The 8989-nt window shown below is 44.0% G+C and overlaps 1 long non-coding RNA gene across 1 annotated transcript; it reads right to left on the reverse strand.

The window, feature by feature from the left end:
- Nucleotides 1–3604: 3604 nt before the first annotated feature.
- Nucleotides 3605–8491, reverse strand: LOC121709373. The gene is made up of 3 exons (XR_006031932.1): nucleotides 8424–8491; nucleotides 6320–6324; nucleotides 3605–3634 (listed from the first exon to the last, which is right to left on the reverse strand). It is a non-coding gene; the product is annotated as an uncharacterized LOC121709373 (long non-coding RNA).
- Nucleotides 8492–8989: the final 498 nt, after the last annotated feature.

An 8989-nucleotide genomic window follows, 5' to 3' on the forward strand; every position in this document is an offset into this window, starting at 1 on the left:
CGCGGTGCAGGTGGACGCGATCAGCAAGCCTGAGCTCCCGGTGCAGATATTATTAGCCACAGAGACCGACGTCCTAATGGTTTGACATTGTTAGTCAGACGTTGACATTGTTAAGCATAGACTTCGGTCCATAAAAGGATCTCATAGACTCATGGAAGAGAGAGATAGAGTAGCAGCATCTTCCATCCTTGTCACTGACTGTTGCCACACAACCACACTCGCCCGGTACTTTCTGTGCATTTTGCATCACGATAGGGAAACCCTCATCTTGGCACCAAACAAGCATGTCATGCCCATCCCCACTGAATGCTGTCAAACACACATGACTTCTCTTGCTGATGTAGTTAGCCATTATCACCTGACAGCAGTGGTATTGCACAGGTATGGCAAAGTGTCAGATTAGCATTTATCTGCCCATTCATTTGAAAGGACATTGCTACCTCATGGTAGCTACTTCAATCATACTGTTGATTTAGTTAGCCGTTAGCATCTCACTCCCATGTGACATTGCTACCTTATGGTAGCTACTTCAATTCACTACTGTTGATTTAGTTAGCCATTAGCATCTCACTCCCATGTGACATTGCTACCTTATGGTAGCTACTTCAATCATACTGTTGATTTAGTTAGCCGTTAGCATCTCACTCCCATGTGACATTGCTACCTTATGGTAGCTACTTCAATTCTACTGTTGATTTAGTTAGCCGCTAGCATCTCACTCCCATGTGATTAGTATCATCCAGCTAACTGGCAGCTGCGGCTGGAGTGCATGAGTCATGTGCTAACAAGTAGAGTGATGTGTGTGTGTGTGTGTGTGTGTTAGTGTGTGTATGTGTGTGTTAGTGTGTGTGTGTGAATGGGCCAATGAGCAAAAACATCCAATCATAAGGTGAAGCCAGCCAAATGCAGTCAGTAAATCTGTCTATGGTCTGGTGTGTGTGTGTGTGCTTGTGTGTGTGCTTGTGCGTATGTCAGTAAATCTGTCTATGGGCTGGTTTAATGGTGCATGTCCAGAAACTAGCGGATGGATTACATTTGGTTGGACGGGGTCCCCTGACCTTTGGATCCTGCTAATGTGTGTGTGTGTGTGTGTGTGTGTGTGTGTGTGTGTGTGTGGAGTGGGATGGGGTGAATGGCGTGTGGTGGTTGGCTGACATAAATCTTTATCAATAAGAGCCTATTCTGGCCATGGCAGCCAACCAGGAGAAGTCAGTGATGGAGATGATCGGTCACTCGTCCTCCATTTAATCCAAACTAATTGGGTGGTGAGAGTCTAGAAGCTGAGGCTGAGAACCTCTCAGAGTGAGTAGAGATATGACAGTACTGCTTCAGCATCTATCAGAGTGAGTAGATATATGACAGTACAGCTTCAGCACCTATCAGAGTGAGTAGATATATCACAGTACAGCTTTAGCACCTATCAGAGTGAGTAGATATATCACAGTACAGTACTGCTTCAGCACCTATCAGAGTGAGTAGATATATCACAGTACAGTACTGCTTCAGCACCTATCAGAGTGAGTAGATATATCACAGTACAGTACTGCTTCAGCACCTATCAGAGTGAGTAGCGATATCACAGATAAGAGCTTTTGTCTTTGTCCAAGTATAGTAAATGCATTTGGGTTTAAAAAACAAAGACAGCCGTATTTGTCCCTGTGAGGTTTCTGTAGGGTTGGACATGAAGAGCTACACACGATAGAACTTACTAGAAGCACTAACTAGAAGTTACTTAAGTCAGTCGCATACACTGTAGCTCCAAGATGTTTTTTAAAGTGATTGTTTCAAAACAATAGCAAGTAATCAAGCATCAACCATTCAAAACAAGCAAACAAACAAATAAACAAGTTTAATGGTTAATTGTCATTGCTACAAAAACAAATAAACAAGTTTAATGGTTATTTGTCATTGCTACAAAAACAAATGCTCTGTGTGTTTAAGCCGACTTCTTCGACAATAAAACAAAGACACATTACATTTGGTTGGACGGGGTCCCCTGACCTTTGGACCCTGCTAATGTGTGTGTGTGTGTGTGTGTGTGTGTGTGTGTGTGTTTGTTTGTGTGTGTGTAGGTGTGTGTGCATATGTGTGTTTGTGTGCATGTGTGTGTGTGTATGTCTAGGTGTGTGTGCATATGTGTGTTTGTGTGCGTGTGTGTGTATGTGTGTGTGTGTGTGTGTGTGTACTCTCTGATTTGAGGAATAAAATAGTCAAGGCAACTCATCCAAATCTTCTTCACTTGAACTTATGTTGCTCTGACGTCTTAATCGCTGGTTTGAAGCCATTGATCAGGCCGTGGGATTTACTGGCTGTTATTTTATTTATTTTTTATGCGAGACACTTAAAAAGCTGTTGTGTTACCCAGATAAAGCATCGCTAAATCACACGTTTCTCCCTGTGCAACACGGCACAGGCTTAACACACTGAAATATTCATGACTTCATAATAAAAGTCCCTCAGCAGTGAGGAACTTGGTAAATAGGTCAGAGCTTTCTCACATATTCTCTTTCCTCAATCTCTACTCACTGCCACACAGTCAAGACAAGCTCAAGATAAAATACGACCTCATTTCTTCTAGTATTTCCCCAGTTTCTCTCTCTCTGTGTCTCTCTCTCTCTCTCTCTGTCTCTCTCTCTCTCTCTCTCTCTGTCTCTCTCTCTCTCTCTCTCTCCTCTTGCTCGCTCTTCCTTCATTCCAGCTGTTTGTGTGTGAATGGCCACATCTGGTAAGGTCTTCCCAGCGGCAGTATGCCTGCACAATGTCAGGGTATTTGGGGCATGCAACCCTAACACAATACCCCTCCCACTAACACGTAGTCACACACCCACTTACAACCAAACTCTCTCTCTTTTCTTCTCTATTTCTTCTAGTATTTCCCCCGTCTCTCTCTCTCTCTCTCTCTCTCTCTCTCTCTCTCTCACACTCACGCACACACACACACACGTGCGCGCGCACACACACGCACACACACAGTGAAGGGTCCTGACAGGCGAAGCATGGGAGCTGCACGTGGATTGTGTGTGTGCATAGTGAGCTAATGCCTCTGACATGCGTGCACGCCACTCACACACTGAAGAAAGAAAAAAAGAAAAAACGAAAGAGGAACAGGAGAGGAAGAACAAACCAAGTAGAGCAGGCAGCAGAACTAGAGGGAGGGATGGAATGAGGAGGAGGAGGAGGAAGAGGTGGAGGAGGAGGAGGAGAGGAGGAGGAGAGGAGGAGGAGGAGGAGGAGGAGGAGAGGAGGAGGAGAGGGATGAAAGGAAGAGGAGGAGGAGGAGAGGGAGGAGAGGAAGAGGAGGAGGAGGAGAGGGAGGAGAGGAAGGGGAACTCTCCATCTATCTCTCTCCCTCTCTCTCTCTCTCTCTTCCTCTTCCTCATGCTCATTTCTGTGAGAGGGAGCAGGAGAAGACTGACGTCAGTCGTGGAGCACTGTGCATAAAGCATCACGCTCCCCCTCCTCTCCGATCCAGATGTTTACTTCACCCCCCCAAACAGCAGTGCTTGGCCCCAGTGTTGTGTTGTGCTTGGCTTCAGTGACAGTTGCAAGAAACTCTGTAGCAACACTGAGGTTTGATGTCAGCTCACAGTACCCCCTCCTCAAACACACACACACACACACACACACACACACACTTCCACCCGTGCGCTCTGACTGATATAGTGTTTTGGAACAAATGGCTTTTACAGGCTTGGCTCGGAGCCGTACGGACAGACTCACATGGCTGCACCTCCTGCGCCAGAGCACCTTTATGGAGCGTATCAGGCCCAACCAACGCACCGCCGCCATGGACACGGAGGGAGGGAGGGAGGGAGGGAGGGGTGTGTGTGTGTGGAGCGTGGAGTGCCATATTTGGGTGCAGATATGACAGCTCGGGCTGGGGCGTAAATATTAGGACAGCCGTGTGATGAATGACAGGCAGAAACCCCGCCCACTCAGTGCCAAGAGGCCCCAGAGAAGAGAGGGAAAGAGAGAGAGAGGGAAGGAGAGAGAGAGACAGAGAGAGAGAGAGAGAGAAAGAGAGATGGAGAGAGAGATGAGAGATGAGAGAGAGAGGGAAGGAGAGAGAGACAGAGAGTAAACTCTTGTGTTAAATCTTGCCTGCAGAGCAGAACTTGGACGATTACCTCTTCTAACTGAGATACAGAAAAGAACATCCAAATTTCATTAGCACTTAATATTTCCCAACACCAATGCATGTCACTACAGTGCCCTTCTACAAAAGAGGAAACCACCCAGAGAGACACCCCTTTTAATACCTGATAGCAAAATATGGTCTACATTTAATGGGCATGACAGAGGCAAAGCTTACTCTTTGACTCAAACTTTTCTCTCACAACACAAGATGAGTATTACGAATATTGGCTAAACAAAATGGCTAAACATGAATGTGTTTCCAAAACACAGTGTCATGTCCAAAACAAACTACAGAGTACAAACAAAGAAAATTACTAACATATTACAGGCAAAGGGAACATTCCCTAGCCATAGAAATCGGAGGACACAGGCAAACCTGGCATCCTAGGGAGGACACAAGCAAACGAGGACACAAGCAGACATGGCTTCCTAGGGAGGACACAGGCCAACCTGGCTTCCTAGGGAGGACACAAGCAAACGAGGACACAAGCAAACGAGGACACAGGCAAACCTGGCTTCCTAGGGAGGACACAGATATGGCTTCCTAAGGAAGACATAAGCAGACATGGCTTCCTAGGGAGGACACAGGCCAACCTGGCTTCCTAGGCAAACCTGGCTTCCTAGGGAGGACACAAGCAAACGAGGACACAAGCAAACGAGGACACAGGCAAACCTGACTTCCTAGGGAGGACACAGATATGGCTTCCTAAGGGGGACACAAGAAGACATGGCTTCCTAGGTAGGACACAAGCAGACATGGCTTCCTAGGGAGGACACAAGCAGACATGGCTTTCTAGGCAAACATGGCTTCCTAGGGAGGACACGGGCAAACATGGCTTCCTAGGCAGGACACAAGCAGACATGGCTTCCTAGGGAGGACAGCTTATAGTGCAGTGCAGTGAGGGAGTAGTAGAAGATGGAAAACACATTCTTACCGTATGCAGTAAATTCAGAACAGCCAGGAACCAACATTTCCATCAATTCAGCCAAAAGGGGCAGCCGTGGCCTACTGGTTAGCGCTTCGGACTTGTAACCGGAGGGTTGCCGGTTCGAACCCTGGCCAGTAGGCACGGCTGAAGTGCCCTTGAGCAAGGCACCTAACCCCTCACTGCTCCCCGAGCGCCGCTGTTGATGCAGGCAGCTCACTGTGCCGGGATTAGTGTGTGCTTCACCTCACTATGTGTTCACTGTGTGCTGAGTGTGTTTCACTAATTCAGATTTGCTTTGGCAACACTGATTCACTGAGTAATGACATTGAAATTGAGGATTGAAAATTGGGAGAGAAAGAGAGGAAAGAGATGGAAGAGAGAGAAAGAAAGAAAGAGATGGAAGAGAGAGAAAGAGAGGTTGAGGTTCACATGTTGTTCATCTCTTGGAAGCAGTGTAGTTGACTATGCAATCACTGACATGGACCCCTCCTCCTTCAATGCATTCACTGTCAGGCAGCAAACTGCTCTTTCTGACCATAATCAAACTCATGTCTTTCTGAAAATGATTTCTGAATCCAGAAACACAAACGCAGAGTCCAATAAGCTGTATAAACTTAATTTGACCTACAGATGGACTCCAAACAGCTCAGAAAAATTTACACAGGCACTAAACTCACCTGAATTAGCTGAACATATTACTAATTTTACTAATAAAAAGTTCACTAACAATGCAACTGGTATAAATATGGCTGTGAAAGAGCTGAACATGATCTTCCAACAGTCAGCACACAAGGCTGAACTAGTAAGGAAAACCCAACAGAAAAAGAAAAATCAAGATCATGATTGGTTTGACTCTGAATGCCAAAGTATTCGAAAACAGTTGAGACAGCTGTCAAACCTAAAACACCATCAGCCTGAAAACACAGCCCTTAGAATGAAATATTGTGAAACATTGAAAAACTTCAAACACACAATTAACAGAAAAAAAAATAAAGCATGCTAACCAAATTCTACACCAAATTGAAGACTCCATTAACAACAACCAGTTCTGGGAGATGTGGAATAATTTGAGCACAACCAAATCACAAGAATCGGTCCTACCTATTCAAAATGAAACAACATGGATTGAGCACTTCAAAAATCTGTACAGTGAAATACCATCTGGACAGTTAAACCCACATCAGAACCATATAAAAGAAAAACTACAAAATTTAGAATCTATTATTAAAAACAATCAAAACCCCCTTGATTACCCCATCTCAATAGAAGAATTGGCACAAAAGCTTAAATCACTAAAACCCAAAAAGGCATGCGGTCCTGACAGCATCAGAACTGAGATGCTAAAATACAGCACCCCCTCATTACAAAAAACTGTGCTCAAACTGTTCAATCTTGTCCTTAGTTCTGGCTGCTTTCCTGACACCTAGAATCAAGGGATTATTACTCCAATCTATAAAAGTGGTGACAAATTGGACCCAAATAACTACAGAGGTATCTGTGTGAACAGTAATCAGGGGAAGGTATTTAATTGTATTTTGAATGACAGGATTCAAACCTTCCTTAATGAACACAATAACACACAATAGTAAAAATCAAATTGGATTTCTTAAAAATTTCCGCACAACAGATCACATTTACACCCTAGTCAATAAACATGTAAAAGACAAAAAAAATGGAAAGATATTTGCTTGCTTTGTAGACTTCAAAAAAGCATTCGACTCGATTTGGCATGACAGATTATACTACCAACTTTTGCAAAATGGTGTAGGGGGTAAAACTTTCGATTTAATTAAATCAATGTACTCAAATTGTAAATGCAGTATAAAAATTGGACAAAAACGAACAGATTTTTTCACACAAAATAGAGGAGTGAGGCAGTGCTGCAGTCTGAGTCCAACTTTATTCAATATTTACATCAACGAATTAGCGGTGCAGTTGGAACAGTCTACAGCCCCTGGACTCAGACTCCAAGAAACGGAGGTCAAATTCCTGCTTTTTGCCGATGACTTGGTTCTTCTATCGCCCTTACAACAGGGACTGCAACAGCTCCTAGATCTGCTGGAGCAGTACTGTCAGTCATGGGCGCTGACAGTAAATCCAACGAAGACCAAAGTTATGATCTTCCAAAAAAAGCCCAGGTGTCAGGAACACAGAGACCGGTTCAGCCTAGGAAGCACCGTCCTAGAGCACACAATGCAGTACCCTTACCTTGGTCTAGTAATTACTGCATCAGGAAGTTTCAGCATGGCAGTGAATGCACTAAAAGAAAAAGCCCGAAGGGCATTATACGCAATAAAGAGAAAATTTCACAAAATAAACATCCCAATTACAATCTGGTGCAAAATATTTGACAGCATAATCCTGCCTATTGCGCTATATGGAAGCAAGGTTTGGGGTCCACTCAGCATGCACGACTACACAAAGTGGGACAAGCATCCAATTGAAGCCCTACATGCAGAATTCTGCCGATCAATGCTAAAAGTTCAATCAAAAACACCCAACAATGCATGTAGGGCAGAATTAGGTCGTTTTCCATTGGCATTACCTATTCAGAAAAGATCCTTAAAATTCTGGATGCACCTGAACAGCAGTCCTAAGAACTCACTCCATTTTGAGGCATTAAAAACCCAGGAGATGAACCCTGAAAAGTGTCCTCTGAGCCAGCTGGTACTGAAGTTAACTAACTCAATAACAACAATTAATAAACATCAAGCTCAGTCCAGCGCTGCTTCCCAAACATCAGTTAGAGTCATCAAAATAATGAATCAAGCAAAAGAAGAATATTTAGAGCATTGGACAAACCAAACTACCAACCAAAGTAGAATGAATTCCTATCTGCTCCTAAAAAGATATTATGAAATGGCAGAGTATCTCATCTCTGTCAGGGATACGAAACAGAGGCATATCCTGACCAAGTACAGGCTTAGTGACCACAACCTAGCAATAGAAACAGGCAGACACAGAAAAACCTGGCTGCCAAGAGAAGAAAGGATATGTGGTCACTGTCAGACAGAGAAGGTTGAGACAGAGGAGCACTTTCTTCTTCACTGTGAAAAATATGACATGTTAAGACAGACCTTTTTCATAAACTTACAGCAAACCATACCAAATTTTATAGACATTGAAGACAATGATAAAATGGCCATACTTCTTGGTGAAGGGCCCTCTGCTGCCCTGGCAGCACAATATGTCTTAAAATGTCACAACCTGAGGGACATGACTTAAGTAAACCTAATGTCAAACTGACACATATGCACACAAGCATATGTTCTCACATGTGCACACACACACACACACACATACAGACGCACTCTCTCTCTCTCTCTCTCTCTCTCTCTCTCTCACACACACACACACACACCCCTACCTATCATTCTAGTATTATTTCTACTACTGTCTATTTTGTGCTCACATGTTTCTACATTGTATGCTGTATCTCTGTCTTCTTTTCCTTGTGATACTACTGTGTTATATGTAACACTAGCTTTGGCAACACTGTACCAAACAGTCATGCTAATAAAGCCCCTTTGAATTTGAATTTGAGTTTGAGAGAGAAAGAGAGGGGGGAGAGTGAGAGAATGAGGGAGAGAAAGAGATGGAAGAGAGAGAAAGAGAGAGAAAGAGAGAGGGGAGAGAGGGAATGAGGGAGAGAAAGAGATGGAAGAGAGAGAAAGAGGGGGGGAGAGAGAGTGAAGAGAATCACAGAGAAAGTGAGATAACTTGTAGGCTGATAGAGATCTGATAGTGTATAAGGGTTGAAGGTGGCATCGCATACTGCCCTCTGAGCTCAATCACACACACACACACAGACACACACACACACAGACTCTCAAAACAACTAAATACACTCAAGAGAGTGTGCACACAGTGTGTATTTGTGGATGTGTGTCTATTAGTTATCAGGCGTACACTCCAAGAACTCC

Source organism: Alosa sapidissima, chromosome 5, assembly GCF_018492685.1.
Source record: "Alosa sapidissima isolate fAloSap1 chromosome 5, fAloSap1.pri, whole genome shotgun sequence".
NCBI classification, from domain to species: domain Eukaryota; kingdom Metazoa; phylum Chordata; class Actinopteri; order Clupeiformes; family Clupeidae; genus Alosa; species Alosa sapidissima.